At 40.0% G+C, this 25380-nt stretch overlaps 2 protein-coding genes across 8 annotated transcripts in view; one reads left to right on the plus strand and one right to left on the minus strand.

Annotated features, from left to right (window-relative positions):
* The window catches only part of dnah9 (dynein, axonemal, heavy chain 9), a 332930-nt gene that overhangs the window by 187706 nt on the left and 119844 nt on the right, over window positions 1-25380 (minus strand). The gene's annotated exons all lie outside the window — the stretch shown is intronic.
* The window catches only part of myocd (myocardin), a 121510-nt gene continuing 109716 nt past the window's right edge, over window positions 13587-25380 (plus strand). For 3 of the 7 annotated variants that reach the window (XM_051416753.1, XM_051416755.1, XM_051416757.1), the window contains exon 1: window positions 13588-13681. The gene's annotated coding sequence lies outside the window, so the exon portion shown is untranslated. Of the gene's footprint in view, window positions 13682-25380 lie in introns of all 7 variants that reach the window. The other 4 variants (XM_051416756.1, XM_051416758.1, XM_051416759.1 and 1 more) reach the window with 2 other exon arrangements.

The raw sequence follows: 25380 nt of genomic DNA on the forward strand, positions 1-25380 counted from the left end.
AACCCGTTGCTTCACACACACAAACACATACACACAGTGAGAGTTGTGGAGCAGCAGCAGGGCCGGATGAGGACACCCCCTCGCTGGATCAGGATTACCCCGCTGCTGTATCAAGCCTCCACCGACGAGTCAGTGTGAGTTATGCAATATATCTTCCCTCATCTTCCCTGTCAGCAGCGGACTGAAGCTAATTTATGGCAGAATTAGAATACTCTATGTATCTGGCTTCTTTTTATTCAGAACCTCAGTTTTATAAAGCGAAGCAATCTGAAATAGCAAAGTTAAAACATAAATAAGAGTGAAATAATATTGTGCTGTGTCATTCATAAAGGATTGCAAAGCCTGCCTGTCCTCTGCTTGACTTGTCCAATTCTGAGTTTGTGTAACAGTTTTTGTGCTTCACTCCTACTTAATGATCAAAGTGTGGTAGAAAAGGATGAAGATATTTCACTAAAGTATGCATTGTGATACTGGCTTCAAAGGGAATGCGGTATTAAGATTCATAACTGTGGGCTTTGAATAGGTAACTTCAGAAGATGATAATAGCCTGAGCAGACGTTTGAGGTGATAATGCAAAGGTGAACTTGTTTTTCTAACTCGAGGGGAGAGGTGGCGATTAGTCTATGTGTGAAGGAGAAAAAGGTTGACAGTGGAAGTGAAGGAACTGGGACAAATGAAGAGAAAATGGTGCTTCAAGAGAGTTAGTGAGTGGAAAATAAGTGAGAAGGGTGAGGATGAGGGAAAGAGATTAGTGGAAAGGTGAGTTAATATAGAAATGGCAGCACTTGAGCATCGCTCTGTTAAAGATGATGCTCCTATTACCCAGTTCTGACGCAGCGTACGTTAGGGATGGTAAGATTTACAGATTAGCTTCAGAACACCGGTGTAAAAGTTCGAGATGTGATTGCTCCGATAAAAAAGTTTCCCCACTTAATAAAGTTAATCATCTATGAACTCAGGATGCATCATTTCTAACATCTTTGCTTCTGTAAAAAAAAATGTTATTTACTGTAATTATTAGTAGAGAACTTATGCCACTAATATTTGCAAATGTGACCAATAATTGTATATTTAGGTTGATTCCTCCTCTCTAAACTGTTTCTCAAGATGCTTAAGGAGAGCAAAACAATATCAAACTATCCATACCATATTGCATTACACAGAATCACATTTTGTTGTATCGAATCATTGGCAAGCATTGAGATACGTATCGCATCGGCCTCAGTGATGGAGATGCACATGAATACACTAGCATACATATATACTGTATGCTGCTTACATCTGCTGCAATGTCTATTTTTTAATAATTACAACATTCAATAATTACAAAAAGGCAAGCTAATTATTGTGAGCTTAGAACGTTACATTTGTATGACATTAGCTTACTTGATGTTGATCTTGATCTTGATCAAGAGCTGTTGAGTTGGAGGTAATGCTAGCATTACATTCATCTTTCCTGTTGCTATCAGTAGGAAAGATGGCAGTAATCATGTAGGCCGTCAACCATACTGTATACATCTAAATAAATTAGAATATCATGGTAAAGTTAATTTATTTCAGTAATTCAATTCTAAAAGTGAAACTCATATATTATATAGATTCATTACACCCAGAGTGAAATATTTCAAGCCTTCATGTCTTTTAATTTTGATGATTATGGCTTACAGCTGATGAAAACCCAAAATTCAGTATCTCAGAAAATTAGAATATTAGTAATAGTTAAATATTGTAGACTCATGATGTCCCACTCTAACCAGTTAATTCACTAAAAACACCTGCAAAGGTTTCCTGAGCCTTTAACGGTCTCTAAGTCTGGTTCAGTAGGCTACACAATCATGGGGAAGACTGCTGGCTTCACAGTTGTCCAGAAGACAGTCATTGCAACCCTCCATAAGGAGGGTAAGCCACTAAAGGTCATTGCTTAAGAAGCTGGCTGTTCAGAGTGCTGTATCCAAGCATATTCATAGAAAGTTGAGTGGCAGGAAAAACTGGGTAGAAAAAGGTGCCCAAGCAGCAGGGATAACCGCAGCCTTGAGATGATTGTCAACTAAAATCCATTCAAGAATTTGGAGGAGCTTCACAAGGAGTGGACTGAGGCTGGAGTCAGTGCATCAAGAGCCACCACACACAGATGTATCCAAGACATGGGCTACAACTGTCAGAAGCGTCTTACCTGGGCTAAGGAGAAAAAGGACTGGACTGTTGCTCAGTGGTCCAAAGTCCTCTTTTCAGATGAAAGTGAAGTTTGCATTTCATTTGGGAATCAAGGTCTTCCTCCAAAGTCTGGAGGAAGAGTGGAAAGGCACAGAATCCAAGTTGTTTCAGGGAAACATGTCATCTGCTGGTGTTGGTCCACTGTGTATTATCAAGTCCAAAGTCAACGCACCCATCTACCAGGACATTTTAGAGCACTTCATGCTTCCTTTTGCTGATATGCTTAATGGAGATGCTGATTTCATTTTCCAGCAGGACTTGGCACCTGCCCACACTGCCAAAGTACCAATACCTGGTTTAATGACCATGGTTTTACTGTGCTTGATTGGCCAGCAAACTCACCTGACCTGAACCCCATAGAGAATCTATGGGCTATTGTCAAGAGGAAGATGAGAGACACCAGACCCAACAATGCAGACGAGCTGAAGGCCGCTATCAAAGCAACCTGGACTTCCATAACACCTCGGCAGTGCCACGGGCTGATCGCCTCCATGCCACGCTGCATTGATGAAGTAATTCATATAAAAGAAGCCCGACCAAGTATTGAGTGCATATATATGAACATACTTTTGAGTAAGCCGACATTTCTGTATTAAAATGTATTGGTCTTATGAAATATTCTACTTTTCTGAGATACTGAATTTGGGGTTTTCATTGGCTGTAAGCCATAATCATCAAAATTAAAAAAAATAAAGGCTTGAAATATTTCACTCTGTGTGTAATGAATCTTTTTAATATATGAGTTTCACTTTTTGGATTGAATTACTGAAATAAATGATCTTTGTCATTATATTCTAATTTATTGCGATGCACCTGTAAATCTTCTTGTAGAGGTTTGCTAACCAATGTTTTAGCTGCTTTGCTTTGGCTTAGTTTCAAGCCAAAGCAAAGAGGGTGACTATACTAACTAATATGAATTTTCATCAAACTAAAACTAAGGCAAAATCAAGTGTCACACACTGCTGTGCTTAGGTAAAATGGTGTTACAGTAAAGATATCTTTCTGTTTGAGATCAACAAATATTTTTAGTATCATTATTAGTCAAAAATGCAGCAAGAAGCGAAGCCATGTAGACTTTTTGGCGTAGGGGAACGTCGGGGGCCAGGTCTGAGGCCCCAGTCAGCTCAAGAACCAGAGGAGGGTTGTTTATAGAAGAGAGACGTTCAGGAGGAACGTATCTTCTGGGCTGATCCCAGGAGCCGAACCTAATTAGAAACAACTGGTTGAAGTTCACTTCAATGGCTACACAGATCTCTCTTTTTATGTTGCTTGGCTGGTCCTGCGCGTTCATCAGCTGCACCTCGAGGCTCATCTCCATCTCTTAAGACTCCCTTGGCTGCGCGGCGTTTGTGGATTTCATGGATGGTAAAAAGAAATTTGAGGCCCGCCACCTAACTCCCCAACATTATCTCTCCTCTTTCACACACATGCGCACACATACACACACAGACACAGGTCTTGTCTTGAAACAACAGGCTACAATCACACTTGTCAGGTCAAATCTGTTTCCAATTGGCCCTGGACTTTCATGTGTTTAGACCTCGCCCTGTTGCTTTTGAGAAGCATTACATCATGGACCTGGTTTACTGTAGCTGCACTGTAGGTGCCTTGCAGCGTTTTAATCTCTCACCCCGCTCATGTTTGGAGTTGAGTCAGTTATCGTTAGCGATGAGATCACCGAGGGATCGCGCTTTAGAGCAAGAAAGTGCCACTACCGAGTTGCTCACATCCAACTCTGCAATGCTGAACCTGGTGCACAGTGTGATTTCTACCCCAATGCAACATCCATGAAGTGATTACATGTCTGGCAATATTGCCTTTTGGCACACATGAACCCAGACATGAACCCCTCCAAGCTTTCAAGTCAATCTAATCCTGTCATCAGACCATCTCATGAGGGAGCTCCTCATTCAATTGGCATCCGAATGTTCTCTTTCAGACGAGCACTGGCAGAGGCAGCCGCTCATATTTGAACCAGGTGATGGAGTTTCACGTCAATATTTCTCATACTATAGACTAAATAATCATGGGGCGGACTTATGGTAACTTTTTCGCCACAGTTTCTTCACTACGGATGGTGTTACTGCTAAAAAATAAGCTTTATTTTCGCACTTGACCCTATTAACGGGGAGATGTCTGTGGAAATATACTGATAGAGAGAATGAGAAAATTTGAGAAAGGGCTGGTGTGAAATTGATGTGGAGATGTACTGTGAGCGCGAAGGATGAGATTGCATAAGATACATATACAGCACATAACAGAGCAGGCCTCTGCAGAGCCTCGAGCCAGACACTTGCTCATTATTTGACTCATAAAAGAAAACAAATCAATCCTCAGCCGAAAATAAACTCTTCGCTATTGACTACTGAACCGGTTTGACATTGCTGTAACCATAATCCCCGGAATTCACACCATATTCCAACCCTGTCTTCTTCAATTTATGCAGTAGTAAACGTCCTCACTGCCTGGATTACCTTCATAGGCAACGTTTTGTCGGTGTGACAGCAGACATAGGAAGCAGATTGTGGTGGATGGCTGTGCGTACAAATCACAGGACTTTCACTTTGACTAAACCTTTGAATATTTTGGGTCTGTGTGCTCTGTAAAAAGTGTTGGATAAATCCCTCAATATATCATTTGTTTGTCACTTTAGACAAAAGCATCTGCCTAATATATAAATGTAAAGGTTAAATCCCTTGTATATGTTTGTTGATGCAGATTCTCTTTTTTCTCGAGTTTTGGTACAATTCTGTTTGCACTTTGGTTGTTTTAACGAGGCTGTTGCCAACCAAGACTACACTTTAATTGCCAAGAACAGATATTATAGCAAAAACAAATGTAACAGTGGCGGTGAAAAATTTTGCGTTGACGCTTAGGAGTTCCATAAAACCATTACCTCCTTGTGTTGGTGGTGTTGGTTATATTACCTACATTGTATGATTGATAATGATTGATGTTGATGATTATAAAAATTGGTTGCAACCTGAACGGTTAATGCTGAGAATGCCATGCTGTTCTTTTCCACAGCACATGCAGTTCTGTTGTTGTACTCCCCATACACACGTCACTGCCAGCCTATGTTGTGGGCTAATATCCTGCATGGTGGATTTAGTCTGTTTTTGTAAAACACACATTCCTCTGTCTGTGTTTGGGACAGAAAAAGCCTCTAGGAAGTTGTTATAGCTGCAGGGCTTTTAAAGGCAAGTCAACCTAAACAGGGCTCCCTTTAAGTACAGTACATCAGCTGTATGTGGACCAGAGAAGGTGTGTGTGTGTGTGTGTGTGTGTAGATGGGGTGAACGGGGTGATGGCAGTTGTTGGGGAGGGGGGCGGAAGAGGCTACACTCGTCGGTTTAAGGAGAATGAGTAATATATTCACGTTACGATGATTCATAGGGCTCTGTCTCCAACTGGACTACAAAACGAATCACAGTGAAAAATGATATAATTCTTGACCTTCATTATAATCACGTAACACATCGAGGGCTTAAGCTGTAAGCTTAAACGCCGTGTTCCAGGCCGAGGGGAGAGTTCCCAGACAAATGGTATCAATTTGCTTCCAGTCATTAGAGCCCATTGTTGACTGGAATGACATACTGTAGAGCCATGCTAGCAGGGACCCCAGTCTTAAATCAAATGACCAGCTTTACCACAAAAGGATGTGCTTGCTCTTCGCCACTGGAAGAAAAGACTCATTTCAGACCTGGAGTTTAATGGTTTAGACAACTGTGGGTAGTTTGCAGGGATGATTGAAAAGGTTCCGGCTTCTCCCTGCTCATTTTTTTTTTCCAGATTTCCCCTCCTTTTTTAAGGGGGAAAGAATGAAAAACAAAACAACACATTCTCTCCCTTCCTCCCACTCTCCCTCGCTAGCATGCACACCCCCGGAGAGAGAGTGTACCAGAGGCGTCCAACAGAAACACCAAACAGAAATAGAGACGCTATTTCGGTCTGAACTGGCTGTTATTTTTAGAAAAAGTGACATGCTCTACGTTGAATTACAACATCATAAGGTCACTCCATAACCCCCTTTTTTTCAGCCCTCTAGCCTCCAGTCTATGAGTCACCACAAAGTATGTGGTGACGTTACCCCCATACTATCAAGCACTGTGTTCTGATCAAAAATTTGATATTCGGCTCATTGACCTGATTCAATCAAAGGGGGGAACTCTTACTATCCACAAAAATCTGCTTCTTGTTTAAACAGATGGTTTGATATTGCCGTCCCACAGGTACAACCAAGCAGTCTGATCGGGATTCTTAATATGTTTAGTTCAGATTGGTTTGTTTTACGTTCGCCCATCGTGGCCCAGCTCCATGACTTTCCCCCTGCTTTTGACAGCACATCATTAACATTTGTTTGCAGCATGTGAATGAAATGCAGTGCAAACAGGTAACAGGATAATGCGACTGTTGGTATGCCAGACTGAGACATAATGAAACATGCACAAAACACATGCTTCCAATTTCTTACTCACTTCAGTGTTTCATCCAACCAGTGATGTAGTTTGAAATGAAAAGGTGGGTAATCTCCCAGCCTTGGTCGACCATCACCACAAGGCAAAGCAGTGCTAATAAACAACAGGACGACCAAAGACTCATGACTGTGCTGGTTTAATGGGGAATTTTATATATATATAGCACATATCTACAATCCTAGTTTACCAAACGTTTTCAGAGGAAATCATAAAACTGTACAAATAATGAACGACTGATAAAAAGGAGGGATTAAAAGGAGATCAAACTGTAAAAAAAAAAATATGTAAAAGAAATGAGGTAAAATATATTTGAATCAAAGGCAAGACTATAAAATATGTTTAAAGAAGTGGCTATAAAAGATGATAATGAATTCCCCACTCTAAGTTCCTCTGGCAGCAACTCATCCAGTCTACTGGCCTCATTCTCCTGTCTGCAGCAAAGGAAACCAAGAGATCTGAAATATATCTAGATAGTGCTTGCGATCGTACATTGTTTAGCTATGTAAGTGGCATGGCTCTGTGAACCATGAGCGGGTACACCCATATCTTTATCCGTACTCAGAATTGGCGGGAACTGCAAGTTGTTCATTTAAACGACCGGTGTGGATTTAGTGGCATCTAGTGGTGAAGTTGCAAACTGCAACCAACTAAATACAGCTCAGCCTTCCAAGCGTGTTGGAGAAACTACAGTGGCTGTGAAACTCACAGAAAGGTTGGTTTGTCCAATCTGGGCTACTGTGGAAACATGTCAGTTTAAGATGGCCTTTAAAAGGTCCACTGTGTAACATTTAGGAGGATCTATTGGCAGAAATGGAATATAATGTTCATAGGTATGTTTTTATTAGTGTATAATCACCTGAAAATAAGAATTGCTGTGTTTTTGTTACCTTACAATGAAACGTTTTTATCTTTAGAGAGAGCAAGTCATCTTCTACAGAGTCCGCCATGTTGAAATGTCATGTTTCTACAGTAGCCCAGAACAGACAAACCAAACACTGGTTCTAGATAGAGCCTTTTGCATTTGTCGTGGCTACTACAGGTGAGGGGATTGTAATCTACAACTTTCTGCTAGATACAACCAAATCTTACACAGTAGTCCCTTAAGCCTAAACTTGATATGGGTTAATCAGAAGTAGCTATATTTATTATAAAACTATTTAGTTTCAGAGTTTTTGATTACAAAATAACTACTGATTTTTTTATTATTATTTGCTATATTAATTGTTCATTAGATAACAGATATTGATACATTTTATTATAAGTAGCTACATTATCTGTACTGGATAGTCATACTGATTACTCACTCAACCCTAATGCTAAACTACAATGTGAACACTGTAAACATGAATCCAGCTAAACATTAGCATAGTCAGTGAGAGCATGTTATCCTGTTGATGTTAACATTTAGCTCAAAGCACATAGAGCTTCCTAGAGCTGCTAGCATGGCTGGAGACTCCTAGTCTTGTTTAAATGTATGCGGGAACCAAAGGTAATAGATGCTCCTATGAGGGATACACAGGGGCTGTGATGCAGTACAATCCAACAATACCAAATACTAAAGTAGACCGGTAGACATTGAATCCACACGATAAAGTTGCCCGGCAACAAATGCACATCAGCAGTGATAGAAAGGGGGAGGAGGGTGCCGCAATTGAGTTTTTTTTTACGACAGTGTTTTGAAATATACGTCCCAGAGCTGTAGGGGGAGCTCATTGAGAAAACATGCGATGACAAAAGTGAAAACCAGCGAAGAAATGGCTAGAGTTGCCAAGTTCCCCTTTTAATTGACAGCAGAGTGCTGGTGTTACACCATAGGGAATGATAAACAAATGTAGTCTAGCCTACATTTAATGTGCAGACAGTGTGCATCTGTGGGTACGTTTACATGCTGTTCAGTGTGCTGCAGCTGAGCAGAGAATAAGCCATCTAACCTGCAAACTGACGTTGAGGTTTAGGTTCAGAGTCTGTGGCTCTTGGGTGGTGTAGCAGACTGAAACAGACATCGAGCTCTAGATGAGTAGACTATGGCTTCATTTCAAAGAGGTGGATAACAGAGGTTGGGTTTATATCCCACTACACCACTGCTCCATAGGTCTCTCACAGGCAAACTGCTAACCTATTTACTGGCAGTAGTAAACAGCATCAAAAACAGGAAAGAAGTGGTAAAGTAGCCTTGCACTGAAAAGTTTGAAATATTTGAGCTTTTGTGCACGTCTAAAAAAACGCTATGAAACTGCTACACGAGGCGCAAAAGAGGAGCGTGCATACCGTAGAAAAACAATGGTTTCGTTTTTCTAGCGATTTCTAGCAATGTGCCTCTGTGTGTGATCGGCCCCTTAGTCAGTCTGACTGTCTGCTCTTCCTGTGATAGAACGCTGACATTACTGCTTTATGCGCATTTTTTTTAAATTAAGCTATTTTATTGGCTATTGGTTTTATAAGTGATGACAAATTAATGCAAAAAAGACGCGTCGAAATTAAACCATAAAATAGAAATGGATCCCTTTTGGTTGGTTTGGTAATATTTTCTCAATTAAAAAAAAAAAGCATTTGATTTAGAGACAAAAAAATAATCAAACTGGACTTTCCTGAAATGTGTGAAAGCAACACTGGAACCACTGAGACACAAGGGGATAAGAGTACTTCTCTTTCTAGATGGTGTGGGAGTTAGCTGTGGGAGTTAGCCATGACGTAATAAGAATTCTAGGGAAAGAGAACCTGGCATCATTTCTGAAGTACCATAACCTCGCTTTTTGCCAGACTGTCAAAACCCAGACAGATGGATGTGGGATGCAACGAGAGGGCATGGCGGCTCTGCTAAATGTGTTGCATCTATCTGCCTCCTGGTGGTGGCACAAACAGGGTTTCTCATATATGGTGCACTTACAGAGATGGTTAGGAAGACTGAAAGCATCCCGAACATCACCTGCTGACGATTTCCCCAATGTCAAGCACAATTTGGACCATTACAGGAAGCTCCAGGGTGTGATAGCGAACACCCTGAGGACAGATGACCTGATAGCATCCTTATATCGTCCTTTAATAAAAGGCCAAAAAGGGAGGTGCAAAAATAAATTGGATAAGTCTTAAAAATATATTAAAATTAAAATGAAACAGAAAACTTCACATAGACATAACTGCTGTTTTGTTAGGTCGTTGGCCTAAATGCAACTAATATTGACATCCCTGACAACACTTGAAGGGGACATATTATCTCTCATTCCAACGGCCTTATGTTTTTTCCAACGAAACCCCCAGTTAAATGGGCCATCAACAGCAAAAGAAATTACTTTTTATAGTAATGTTATTCGACGCCCACCATTTTAGAAAAAACGTGGTGCATGTGGGCGAGACACTGGGCGCCAAAGTGAAAATGTTTGTGTGAGAAAGCAACAGCCGCGATGCAGTAATTGTCTGTTGAATATTACAGTGTGATTCCAATGTGGAGTGGAGGTGTGTTAGTGTCAAGCCATCGTTCAGAACTTGATCCTGAATTTAGCTGAACTCAAACCATCTATTGATCGCGCTGATTCAGTAGAAGGAACGTGGACTTGTGGATGTTGTAAGTAGAAAAATGAGGAACATGAAGGAAAGTATCTGATGGGAACTTGGTGGTTGGCACCACAGTGACATCTCTAATTTACAAATATCAGATGGTTTTCTGTAAGTCACCCTCGGCTCGATAAATCCAAAATACAAACTTGCTTGAAAGCTGACTCACATAAGAAAATGTTGTTGGAATTTAGTACATTGTACATACTTACTTGAAAAGAGTTTGATCACTGCAGTTGCCTCCCTGCCACCGAGAATGACAAAGATCCTCATGCACGTGCCAATGTAAGTTTTAAAGGACCACTGTTTAGGATTTGTAGTGGTCAAGTTGCAGATTGCAACTAAGTGAATATCCCTTGCATCTGTATTTGACGTCCGGGGAATGAGAACGGGCTGTGAAGTGTGTAGTAGAAACTACGATGGCTGTGCATCGCAATTGCACAAAAAGGGTGAAAGGGAAAGAGTTTGGTTTGTCTGTTCTAGGCTACTGTAGAAACATGGCTGATTCCATGGAAGCATCTGTAGAGGAAAACAGCTCTGCCTAGATAGCTCACCTGGTAGAGCTGGCGCCCCATGTACCAAGGCTGAGGCCATGGGTTCAAATCTGACCTGCGGCCCTTTGCTGCGTGTCATCCCCCTTTCCCTTCCTGTCCATCTTCAGCCGTCACTACCCACTAAAGGCAATAAAAGCCCTTCAAAAAGTACAAAATAAAATAAAACCCAGCTCATTCTAAGGTAACAAAAAAAAAACGACAAATCTTATATTCAGGTGATTTTACACTAATGGAAACATACATATTACATTCCATTCCTGCCAATAGATACTAAATGTTACACACTGGTGGCGCTTGAAGACAGCTGATATAATGTAGCATCCCACTGCCAGTTTAATCATATTTATCAGTTCACTGACATGAATACGACATCTATTGCCTCTCATTCCACTGGCATTATGTGTTTTCCAATGAAACCACTGGCCACTTGAGTCAACAACAGCAATGACTATTTATAGTAAACTTGCTCATGAGATGAGACACCCACATCAGCTGAAATCGCTTTAAAGTCATAATTTGACCATGGGAGTTGTTACCACTAACGTAGTGTAGGCCAGGGGATTCTCCAGTATCCACTGACTTCTGACTTCCCTCATCTTTTTGGGTTGTATGCATTATGCTCTGCATTTCAGTTTAGAGTCATGTTTGGCAAATTCAAATACAAATCTTAAACTTGGTGATACTGTCATTGCAGTAGGTCACATTTTGCAATATTTTCCCACATCCCCATATACCACTAAATACTTCAACTGTGAAGCAATGTTTGTCCACAACAGTTTGTTGGCTTCACTGTGTGTGTCTAATATGAAATTATGAGTAATATATGTGGTAAAAGATGAGTATGAGGAGAGCAGTCTTGTAAGCACACATTATTCTTACGGAACATGTGTATCTACTTGAGAAGTGACAAATCCTCCAAAATCCAACGAGTGTCTTAACAAGCAAACTAGTATCCCAGTTATGATCAAACTTTAGAGTAAACATCCTAAACAATTCTGGTTTCAGAAACCCTAGAAAAGGCCCTATCCTGGTTTTGAGAAACCATCTATCCTGGCACCAGACTACAGTGGCATGTAAACAGCATATCCAGGTTTCTGTGCTTCCTAAATTTGAATTATCTAGAAAGTGAAAGTCACTTGTAATGCGGAAGATAAACTGTATTGTCGCTCTCCTCTTCTGTTACTTCTATTCAGGATTCAGAGGCTAAATCCAGCAGAGAAGTAAACAGAGCAGCGTCCAGGCAGTCAGAAACTAAACTGGGCTCCGCTTAACTGCTGAGGTCACTAAGTCCATTCAGAAATTACAGATGTGCTGGACGTGGAGGAGTAGAGCACCGCATTAACACTGGTGTTAACTCACGTGTCTTTAGAAGATTGTATAGCTGTCTGATAGTTAGAGAGCTAAGTAAAAATGCAACCGGGAGGCATTGAGGCTGGCACTCTAAAGGTGGTTGGAGAAGCATTCAAGCCTGATGATTCAAGATTTAAAGGAGACACATTATGCCCCTTTTCAGGTTCATAATTGTATTGTAATGTATTGTGTTGCTTGCAGTCATTAATACAGGTTTAAATTTCCCATTTTCACATTGATAGATGTTACACGAACCAGGTTTTCAACTCTTGTACATCCAGGAAATCTTCATAAACCTCTGTGAAATAACATGTTCTCTTCTGGTGTTTTCGGCAGTTATCAGACAGCTTCAGGTGCATTACAGCCCACCCTGATTTGTATTTAGCCCAGGAAAAAAGACAATTAGATTAGAGCTTTGGCTAAAGGTTGTAAACAAAAGTTTACTCAAGCACATCTGAATTTCTTTCCAGACACTTGAAATTATAAGTATAAGTGGAGTCAAAGACACACCCATGCCACTGCAAATGATCAGAAACCTGGGGATCATTAGATTTTTTTGGTCATTTTGGGGAATTTAGCTGACAGTAGAAAGATGATGTGAATCGGGGGGTTGCAAATCATAGTTTGTGCCTTGTCCCCTAGGCCATGGGATCCTAAACTTTTTCATTTTGAAGACCCCTACAATAGTTACACATTAGACCACAGACCTTCAATTTGAGAAGATTTTGCCCAGTGTGTAGGATTTAGTGGCATCTGGTGGTGTAGTTGCAGATCATAACTCTCTCGCTTCACCCTCCCCTTCCAAGCATGAGGGAGAAACTACGGTGACTGCAAAACGTGCAAATAAAATGAACGCCCCTATCTCGAGCCGGTGATTTGTTTGTCCTGTCTGGGCTACTGTAGAAACATGCCGTTTTTCTGTTCCTCCTTTAGCCAGGGACCCCCAACAACCCTCTCAAGGACCCCTGTTGGACCCAGTTTGAAAACTACTAGCTTACGCCACCAGGGAGGTCCAACTTAGAATTATTAAAGCAATATTGTACAGGGATATAAATGACCAGGTTACTATAAGTTCCATGTAAAAGTTATAATTAATATGATCAAAACCAGTAACTTTCTCAGTGATGAAATATTATTATTAATATTATGGTTGCCATGTGATTATGTCTTCACTTTCCCCATGGGTGTGTCATTGCCAATATTCCAAGAGACATTCAGCTATTCCCATTGATAATGACACTGGCAGCAGGAAGGAAGCCACTGTCAAATGTGCATTATGCAAAGCAGTGTGGTGGCAGGCCGTGTGCTTTGCATGCTTTACAGTTGTTGGATATGGGAGCAGGCAGCAGGCGGGTGTGAGGACGCTCACTTCTCAACTCTGGGTAATTACTGTACAGGAAATTGGACGTAAAATGTTTGAATAATCACATTTCTGAGGTGAATTATGGACAGAGCCTACAGTAGTGAAGTAAATTAAAACAAGTGAATCCAATTACTGTTTATGGAAAGCAGCTGGCCGAGCAGCGTATGTTGGTGAGTGAAACTATGAGACTGATGTTGAGGTTTCGAGCTCTGCTAGTCTGTATAACATGATGGCTGTTTGAGTGTTTCGTCTGTGCAGGAATAAGGATTGACAAGCCAAAAGACTTTTGAGAAACCTCACTCTGCGTTGTGTTTGCTAGAAATTGTAATATTCTAGATCTACATCTGAAGAGCTGAAGTCTTTCATTTTTTTGCCTCAGTTAACTCATACTCCATGAGGGTATTCTGATGTCATAACAACACGATAGCTCGCCTCTATGGATTTACAGAAAAACAAGGTTAGTGTTTGCCTACAGTCGTGTACAAACCCTCTTATCCGTCTGTTTATTTACGTACACTGAATCAATTCATATGTGATACAGCCAACAGTCATGTACTGGATAAGCTTTCGTTTCAAAACATTTGGATTTAATTATCATGGGGATATGATATCCAAACAATCTGGTTTCTTCCATTAATAACATGATTGCGGCATGGCAGTGCGAGCTAAGGCCGCAGCGTTTTCATATATTTTTGTGGATTTGGAACCTGTTTACTTACTATTATGGGCATGAGGCAAAACCCAATTTAGAGTAATGATACAGTTTACGTTTTGGAGTTTTAAAAGATCTCGGTGAGGAAGTGCCCCGGTTCCACAGGCTGCAGTATCCCGACTGAAAAACAAACAGTACCCGTGTGACTTTTCCACAATAAAATAATTCTCACTTGCTTCGGCCTTTTGCAGGTCAGCGCCGTCGACACAAGGAAAAGGAAGCGGGCCAAAGCTTTTGTGTAACTGATAACTGAAGCACTGTACATTGAGGAAATGTAAGCAGTGTGTTACTTTACAGATAAAGCACTACAGAGCATGATGTTCTATTTATAGGCATTAGCCGTGGTGCAAAGAGAAGTGTTTTTCTCCTCCTCCAGATTACAGTTTTGGACAGCAGGGCTGCACGGTTGGGAGCTGTGTTCATTCTGGCACCTGACTGATTTTGTTTTAGTTTTAGTCACATTTTAGTCATTTAGTTAGTCTAGTTTTAGTCAACAAAAGTTTAAGACCTTTAAGTTTTTGTCTCCAAATTTTTTGTCTCATTTTTGTTGTGCATTTAAAGTTTTATTATTCAAAGCGTTCTGAGGCTACAGTTGCTGTCTCTCATGGTGACCCTGACCATTACCGTGGTTACAGGTCTTGTACTCGTCTGTTGCGAGGTTAGTGGGTGATACAATGCACTCATTTTTCATTGTAAATACAGTTGCCATTTAGCATGACTGCAGCTACCTCTTCACTCCAGAACCACAAGATAATTGTATTCATTAAAATACTGTTCACTGTGTGGGTTAAGCTAGAGACAGCAGCTCAGATATCGGGTAAACAAGAGGAAGAGGAAAACAAAAATAACCAATTAAACCCAAACATATCAGAAAAATTAAGACTTAAACACACATAAGTGTGATAAGAACTACAATGACATAAAATGACAGAAACCATCTTTGGAAAAAATGTACTTGAAGTGCCTAAGTCGCAATTTTTTCCTGTGGCCTGTGTTCTATTTGCTCACATGGAGGCAACAGGCTTTATGACCTATACTGTAGTCAGCCACCAGGGGGGTTGAGATGGTTTGGCTTCACTTTTGAGAGTTGTCTTGTCATCCATCTTTATATAAGTCAATGGTGTCATTCAACACGTCAATATGCTTGTTCTTTTTGAGCGAAATTGGCTCTGATGCTTGGTCACAATTCCTCTTTTTGTTACGGTGATCCACGCCGCATCAAAGTTTGGTTGTGTCTTATCCTCCTTAAGTAGGAGAGGAGGCTGGAAAGAATTCAATAAATATTGTAGTTGTCTTATGTTATTTATTGGTAATGATGCTTTTGTAAACTATTCACATTTTGGGTGATAACCCTGATGTCTATGAAGTCAACATGGTTAGTCACATAGTTTGACAGGAGTAAAACCCGAGCAGCAAAATTACTTTGAGTGTTGCTGTACATTTACCTATGTAATTTATTTATGAGTTTTTTTAGGTCATATTTGGCTGCCACCTAAAATTTCACAGATTTCACTGATCACTTTACTGTCCAGTAATAAACTATTATATTTGACACTTTCATAGACCTAATAAAATTTCTTTTGTAACAACATTTTCTTGGCAAACATATAATCTAACATAAATCCTGAACGCAATTATTCACATCAAACATTTTTTTTCATTTTCAAACATCCCTGAAAAAATGTTACAAATAAGATCATTTGAGAAGCAGATAAATTGTAGATAGTTGGCTGGTACTACAGTACATTTGTCCATTTGTAAGTCTTTCACAGTTTTAAGTTTTTTTTATTCGCCAAATAAAAAAAAATTGTAATACATCATAGCTTTCATTTTCAAGGGTTTCTTTTTCTTTAGTTTTCATCGTTTTTGTCATGGTATGTTATTTTTGGTCATCGTTTTCACTGATTGAATTAACACCAGTCGTGTTTGTGTGTTTGCTTGGATGTGATTTCAGTAGGACTCCCAATGGCTGAACCATTCTCTGGGGGACTTTTTTGATTTAGTGCCTGTGAATTCCTCTGAGCTGAAGTAACAATATTGTCATGCTTCATGTTTCTCTTTCCCTCAAATCCAGAGGAGACCTGGGAGACACTTGATTTAGGGCCAATATCTCTGAGCTAATTCATTAGAAGTTTTTATACTGTAGATGTATCTGAGAAAGGGCCACTAGTCGTGTTAGCTTCTTCTTCCCTCTCATGTTCTGACCTACTGTAGATAAAAGCATGCAACAGTCACAGTGTTGAGTTTCACCAGGAGGCAGATCATACAAATGGCAGGAGACAAATCATTTAAATAGGCTGGGTATACTGTCAGTTGTTAGGGCTTAAGTTGAGTGCTGTGCTCGTATTTCAAAGAGCTCTCTCTCTAAACTGGTTCTGATAATCAGTATCTAGTTGATGACCTGGAATTAAAGGGCTATACCACTTCAGTCCGCAGTTTGGCCTGCTGGTCACCTTAACCTGCTAATTCAGCCGCCTTGTTTATTTCACTGGTGATTTTTAACACTGTCCTTACATTAAGGATTGTGTTTTGACCTGCGGGTGTAATGTATCGGCTGCTTTGTGCCAAATAGCCCTACAGTGTGTCCTGTTATCTCCCTCTGATAACACTCTCTCTTTGGTTTCCCTCAAGACACACTCGTATTCACTTAACACTCACATGTGTTGATGTTTCCTCTCTTTTTCTTCCAAGTCCTGTGCATTAGTCTGGCAGTGTTTGGCTCGCTGTAGACTGTATAGAGAGGTATAGATAAGCACAACCCGACTGCTGTTTCAGTATGATTAGAGACATGCAAACAACATGATAATGATATATGGGTAATGGCTATACAGTGCTTATTCAAACTGTGGTCAGTAGTATTGCAATGTCTAGACTCGGAGATGAAAAAAAATACTCTCTAGGTCAAAACTGCTCATTAAAACAAGAATTGTATATGGATTTGGCATTGATCCAAAGAATGTTTGTAAGAACAATATCATTAAGCCAAAAACTTAATTTTCAACTGGAAGAGCGATGCTGTTTATGACATAAAAAGGTGGGCTGGGTTTTATTTGCTCACGTGTTGACAGGTGTATCTCTGAGAACTCTGCTGCCTCTCCAATACAACACTCCTCTGAGGCTGTACTTGCGCTAAATGTTAACATCAGCATGCTACTATGCTCAAAATGACAATGTTTAGCTGTTAGCTAGGCATGTTTGCATTTGCTAATTAGCACTAAACATAAAGTTTGACTGAAGATTATGAGAACAGAACAGTCTCACAGAGCTGCTGATCCGCTGGACGATACTGTGTCAGTGACACATTTTGCCTTGCCTAGATGTGAAAAGTACACGCATGCATGAAGGTGCAGTATCAACAGTAGTAAAAACATTACACAGGACTTTCACCAATGGGACCGTTGATTGAGTCCCTTGTGAAACCAAAAGTCAACATTGACTTGTCAGGTACGAGCTTTTCCTAAACCAAGTAGTTTTGTTACCTAAACCTAATCAAACCTCAGCAAGGTTTATTTTGAAAGTGTAACTGGACATTGTATAGTTATTATTGCTAATTGACTGTAAAGTGAGCATGTGTTGAAAATGTGACACTGACATGCCCAGGCAAGACAAAACGTGACTTTGGCACAGTGGTCTGGCATGTGTTAAAACACGCTTTGGTGTGATACCAGGTTGGAATGCCAAAAGTTTTATGGGAATTTGGTTGCCAAGTATAGAAGAAATTGACATTTTGACCTGATGTTGGCACTAGAGACAGTCAGATACGGTCAGGGGATCACCAAAGCTTATTGCAATTCATCCTGTGTGGAACCATCAATCATAAATCCATCCAATAGTTATGATATTTACTCTAAACCAAAAATGTTAATCCATACGTGGGATGACCAGAGTTATCAGGATTCATCCTTAGGGTAATGTGAACATCTTTAAGTCCACACGAAAGCGGTGGACCGACAACCATTGCAATCGAAAGTCTTAAAGTAACTAGCGTAGCTGAAACATCCACAGCAAATTAACCCCAATTCAAATTGTTGATGCTGCGGTCTGCAGATTATCCTCAGTAATAGAGACACTGTCTCATACACCATTAAAGATTTATTGCATATAGGCTTATAATCTGCATTTAGTTTATTAAGCAGTGGTCAAGTTGGGCTTTGGTGTGTTTCAAGACCTTTATTTCACCTCTTATTGACGGTTCATGCAGCTTAATGCCACCCAGACTGGCTGCATGTTACTGGTTTGCTCATGAATTAGTACTTGGACACATCTTACCACATGTGTCCAATTAGAGTTCCAGTAAACTGAATTGGCGCACACATCCTACATAATTTGGGCTGCTGAAATGCAGCCTATGGGTTTCCTATGATGTCTAATTACATTGTAAGACACGAGTAATTGCAATAATAAGTAATGTGTTTAGATTATGCAGAAGTCGGGCCAGATGTAAAACATCTGTTTTGATCCTGCAGTTGTGCTTTTGTTACTCTACATGGTATTGTGAGAGCTGCTGTCAACTTTGTTCACATCTCTCGTGTAAATTTCAGGCTGTAAGACTGTGTGCATGTGCTAATAGCCACATCTCTCCTCTACCTTCCGTACATGTTGTAAATTCAAAGTGAAATGAATTGCATTGTCCCATGTAAAGCAGGGAGTTCTTCTGGCATGTTGGCAGGATGGAGTCACACAGTAGCATTATTGTACTGTATAACGGCCGTGAGACTGTTTAAAGAGATGAGACCTTTAGATCTCTCACTGACTCAGCACGCCATCAGTAAATTCTTTGCCCTACATGTTTCATATGAACTGGCACGTGGAGCGTATGGACAGGAGAATGCCACCTGCCCAGTCAAGTAAAAACATCAGGGGGAAAAGGATGATCTCCCATGATCAACAGCAGGGCTGCTAAAGCACGGAAACAAGAAGCCCGCAGTCTAGACGGACAGTCAGGGATTCAGCATCAGGAAAGACAGGAAGAGTAATGATATCAAACTAGAGATAATCCGCAGCATCCAGACCTGAGCTAAGCTTCTGCAACCACGCAGGTATGTCTTAAGGGATGTTTTCTTTCAGATAATCCTACACGCTAAACATGTTTTTGTTTCTAATCTTTGCCATGTCAAAGCATGTAATTAAAGATTAAAACTATACCCAGGGCGAGCAATAGCCTTCTGGTGCCTAATATGGGCTCTGACCCTCAATTGAGGAGGTCAGATTTTGATGTACCGAATAAAAAATTTGGACTGAAGCATCAAAAGGCCCCGGAGCTAAAGTTATGGTCAAATCTGGCAGGTTAAGCAACACCTTTGCAATCTTTAATGAGTTTATTCTGCTGCTGTGCGCAAAATGGTTTTAAGATGTCATTATGAATTCTTGCAGCGGAATCTGTCTAATACTTTGGTGGGTTTGTGACATGGCTTAAAGGGATTGAGTTCATGAGACGTAATCCATGTGCAGAGCGAGATGCTTTCTAGTCTTTTAACCTTTCATTGAGTGCTCAGCGTTGCCTGACCTTCACAGTCATACCTGTGCACAGTGTTCGCCGCTCGTTCCCGAAGACTTCAAAGGCTCAGACATGGAGTAATGTTGCTTTAAATGTGCGCAGTGGATGACAGGATACTGTTTAGTTAAGGTAATAGATTGGGTGAGCCTGCAGAGTTTATATGAAAAGATCAATACAGTCAGCCACATTTACTCCCTAATCAATCAGGTTAACTAAGAACAGACACTATCTGTCTAAAGACTTCATAAGTTTGTGAATAAATCTAACTGTATTTTTGTTATCAAGCTCCAGCCACTGATCATTACGAGACATAAAATATAAAGCTGACACACTGAAGTGAAGCCCATGCAGCTGGCGAGCTGGGACAGGAAAATGGTTTTTGATGATGGATCAGTCAACAGTTCATGTGGTTAGTATTCTCTTCGAAAACTATTTGGAATATTCCAGTGATGTAATGAAACCTTGCAAGGTGAGGACACAAATGGACTGCACTGTTCTTCATCCTGACCTGAAGTTATAGTCATTAAATAAACCCCATTGTTGATTGCAATAGCAGCTGAATGTACATGTTGTAATTGTCTCACAATGCAGCAGTTTTCATAGTTGAAAGCCTGAAATTCAAATTGTCCACTCACAAAAGGCATTCACTGGAAATTTTGCATGTACCCACAGCCATATCAGAGTTGTATTGCTGCTGCTTCACATTGAAGATGGAATGGTATTTAAATAAATTAGCATATATATCTATGGTGTTAAATATGTTTTGACTTAGCAGGAACAATGTTTTATTTTATTTATTTTCCTACAGTCACAGAAAACACTAGTGTTCTCCGGTGGGGATGATTGTTTTTCAAACTGATGATGTCCATACTGTAATTTCATTGGTGCAACATCTGTGTTCACAAAAATAGATCTCACAAAATGTGTTAGGCTATATTACATTTAATAGGCAATGTGGGATTGGTACAATCTAACAGCCATAGTCCACTTACTAGCTTTCTCCGGGGATTGTGAAAGTCCCTCCAGGTTTGTTTCTGACTTTGTAAGGATTGTTGAGCTTAAAACAACTATTTTTGCGTCACAATTTCAATTTAAGAAACTATTAAAATCATGGTGATGTGATATGGTTGTGGTTTGGACTAAACAAACCTGTTTTCTTACATCTATAGAACAAAATGTGTACTCCATGGCATCGCTACTGCACTAAAGTACTTCATTATCTTCACAAGTTGCCCTTTTTCTGTTGGATTTCTGACAGAGAAGAAACTCGAGGTGTGTTTGCTTCCCCCAGCGGTCCATACACGTCATTTCATACTGAACTCTGGGACCTTTATTATTAAACACACTTGTAACCACAGGTGTCGAGAAATTAACCAGCAGACAAAATGAGCTCACAGAATTTCTCTCATTTCCTGAAAAGAAAAAATGCAACACACATCTTGCAAACCAAGATGCCATTAAGTTGTGAGATGTTTACACTGCCTTAAATGTCTCAGAATAGATTTATCTTTTTAATCTAACAATATTTCCTTCTTTAAAATGAGTCTGTTATCCCTTGCTGTGACTTAGAATTAAACAGGCTGCTTTAACAGTGACTAAAAGCATATTTGGCATAATGATTAAATGGCTGTGACTTTGCCTTTTTCTTAACATAAGAGTAGATCAATATGACGATATTGGCTTTCTACTCTAATGCACTTGTACTTGTAATTGTGAGTGTTTAAAATTTGCTGTCATAGGAATGCGCCCAACCATCTGGCCACAGTTAAATGGACTACATCGATGACTATCACATATGCTGCACATTCATATGCAGTGTTTACAGTAGGATACAGTGTTTACAGAATGGGTTTTAATTGGACAGTGGGTAAACCTGCATTTAGACACTGATCTCACTAATCAGATTTAGAGTTCCTATGAAAAGACAGTGACAAGCTATTATTTCCTATAACTTTGTTATTTGTGTCTGACTTGGCAGAACATTGCCTACCGTGTCTGATTAGAGTTTGGGTGTTGTAATGCAACCTTTCCTAAAGAATGTAATGATCTCACACATCAAGCAGATGTTCTCAATCAATATTTGTTGACGTGAAAGCCCATTAGTTTGCTAATTACATTTGCATAAACATTTCACCAGCTCATATTTACTATGCTAAATTGGTTTTCATACAGAGTTTACATACAGTGGCCCTAAAGTGCTTACATATGTTGGTGTAAATACTGTTTGGCCTGAGTAACAATGTATACACATACGTATACAGTCAATTGCATACTGTATGTGTGTGTCTTCATGGCCCCACACACATATGCAAACAAAATATCAGCAGTGTATCGTGCTAAACAGCTTGCATTCCCCACCAGTGACTTACTCAGAGTAAACAAACATTTATCTGCTTCTCTGGCAAACCAACAGTGTGGTGGTGCTGTTTGTTTGGTGGACACCCCAGCTTCATGTAAACAAGCTATTGAACTGTGTTTAATGAAAAGGTATGATTTGGACATGTTAAGAGGATGTTCTGCTCATAGCCCTGTGTAGCCACAGTTTACAATATCTAAATTGCTGTGGTTTGGCTGGTTGACACGGGGAGAGCCAGATAATTAACTAATTGCTGAGCCTGGTGGTGAAGGACTCCGTGCACCCTCTGGCGGCCATATTGGAGGTCCTCAGAGTTTGAGTCACAATGGAGTGCAATTATTTATTGGAAACAAATAATTTCTCCAATTAATCTGATCCGTTTTCAGCACTGCAAGTAACTATCGTAGTGTCAGTTGGCTGGTTCAAAACACTATTAATAATAATAAAATATATTATTATTATTTACAGCAGTGTTTGTCAAACCTTTTTAATCATGTATCATCTCAAAAAATATTAGATTGTCAATACAGCGGCGTTGGCCAACCGCATTTAGCAGGCTGGTTTATTCTTGATACGATTATTTACTGTTGAATCCTGAATGGAAGTGGTTCAACAACCAGAGCTAATCTGGAGGGAAAGGGGTATTCCTGTTCCACACTTCTCTTCCTAATAGTTACCATTTGGAGCCATGATTGCGGTGTTTTTGAACCAATCATTTTACCTCTGCTTACTATCTCAGTGTTTCCTCTATGTTGATTTTGGAGCGGCGACCCGTCATTGTTAAATTTCTGCCGCCACGGTATCAGAAATGGAGCAGACGCACAATGTAGTCACGGTTGCCTTTTAAATGATCCTGCCGACATTATGCACCCCCGTTGGCTGCCGAACTATTCAGAGGTTATTGGGGCTGTCCAGTTTAACTCCACATACTGTTGTGTTGATGTAGCTTATTGTCAAAACGTTTGCTTCTTCCAAATCGACTATTAAACTAACAGCTCCACCAAAAACGTCACCGCGGTGGGTCCGTTTTAATTGGACAACGTTCAACTTGTCAGTTCTCAGCTCAACGTCCTGATATCAAACATCTGGAAACATTACAACGGTAAATATATTTGTTTGTGTCGCAGCGTCCCTTCTGTTTCATACGTAAAACGTTTGCCGGCGTGACAGGACAGAGGGGCGTGACGGGGGAAACACTGTATCTTGCCACACGCTACGCTCATGAAAGTGACAAAGTACGTAACAGGCACCTACAATATTGAAACTTATTTTAAAATTATATTTCAGTGATGTGATAGTTTAATGTTTTTTAAAAGCATAGATGGGGTCTGATGAAACTGTCATTAGTCTGCTATTTGGTCATAAATTAAAAACAAAAATTCAGAATAACTAAAACATTAAAGGACTAGTGTGTAAGATTTAGTGGGATCAAGCGGTGTAGTTGCAGACTCCTTCGCTTCCCCTTTTCCAACCACAAGGGAGAAACCAGGGCAGCCACGCAACGCACGGAAAAATGTGAACGGCCCTTTCTAGAGCCAGTGTTTTGTTTGTCCCTTCTAGGCTACTGTAGAAAAATGGCGGTTCAACATGACGGTTAACATGGCAGACTCTGTAGAAGAGGACCCACTCTCTCTTTAGATACAAACAGCTCATTCTAAAGTTAAAAAAAATCTTATTTTCAGCTCATTATTCAATAATGAAAACATACCTATGAATATTATATTCCATTTCTGATAATAGATCCTCCTAAATGTTACACACTGGACCTTTAATTTTAATGTCTATACAAAAAATGTCAGCTGGATTAACAAAAAATTTATCAAATTTTTAAAAAAAAATCTAATTTTGTTCATTTTATATAGCTCAAAACCACAAGTTTGTGTCAGAGGGTTTTTAGATTCTTACAGCATGCTACACTATCTATTTTTAGATCTTCAGTTTGGATAAGGAAAAAAGTATTTTTCTAAATTGTTGCTAAATTGAGACCCAGAGGCCCAGGCTACCATACATTCCACCAGCCTCTGCAGAGTCCTTTTTCTTTCAGCAGACATTTTAACATGTCTTTGCAGGAAAAGCCCAGGTGCAGTTTATAACATTAATTAAGGATGGCTGCGTTCCTGTCAGGTGTGTTGGTTCCATGGTTCTGATTCTGTGCATGCTGTTTCTGGGATACTTCAATGGAACAGAGCCAATGTTAATGTTATTAGTAACACCTGTGCTTTTCCTGCTGTGACAAGTCTGCTGCATATTTTGAAAGACTAATGCATAGAGACATGACATTTTCAGCACTGCTTTCTTAACAATAAGCACTTTAAGGTCCAGTGTGTAACATTAAGGAGGATCTATTGGCATAGTTTGTTACCTTAGAATGAACTGTTTTTATCTACAGAGGGATGTTGAACCACCATGTTTGTACAGTAACCCAGAACGGACAAACTAAACACTGGTTCTAGATTGGGGCATTCACGTTTTTTGGTGCATTTCATGGCCACCATAGTTTTCCCCTTGTGCTTAGAAAGGGAGGGTGAAGCTAGAGAGTTGCAATCTGCAACTACACACTGGTCCTTTAACACTAAGAAAAAAGCTAGATGCATGGATCTTCTTTATTTCATCTATGTGTTCGCCTCATTTTGGTATTGAACTATAGGAATATATCTCGAACAGTACATAAATGTAAGCAAAATGTGTACTATAGAAGCATATGTATACAATAACACTAAATCACACTATAATTATGATTAGATGGTTGTTAAATTGGGCCTCTAAGTTCCAGTGCAACTACCAAAGAACACATCACATCTGTGATAACAACATAGTTTGAACTGGATCAGGTCAGAGTTTGTGTTAAACAGCATCCTGGGCACAGTGGGCAGTACCTGCTCTTCCTCTCTCATCTCCATCACCTTCTCTGTCTCCTCATCCCTTTCCGATTCTCTTCCCAAACCTTCAACTGGAGGGGTCTTTTCATGTCGTCTAAGTGAAGAAAGTAAACACAGGGTCTCACACTGGTTTATTTTACCTCGTTTTAACACTTTACACAAACTGAATTTCCCTTAACAGTTTATCAGTCTACCACTGACGTTAGCTGGCTAGCTAACTTAGCTAATTAGTTAGCTAGTCAAGGTTAATTCAGTCAGGTGAAACTAACGTTAACTTTCCGGCATCATGATGGATGGCCACTTATGTAGCTCCACCGCACAGTCAGGAGCTGTTTGTCATATGAGGTGTAGGGATAAATGGCATTAAACTCCAAGCTGTCCACTAGTAAAATACTCCGTTTACCTGTTCACTCTTCGCCTTTATT

This window comes from Dicentrarchus labrax, unplaced genomic scaffold (assembly GCF_905237075.1).
Source record: "Dicentrarchus labrax unplaced genomic scaffold, dlabrax2021, whole genome shotgun sequence".
Lineage (NCBI taxonomy): Eukaryota > Metazoa > Chordata > Actinopteri > Moronidae > Dicentrarchus > Dicentrarchus labrax.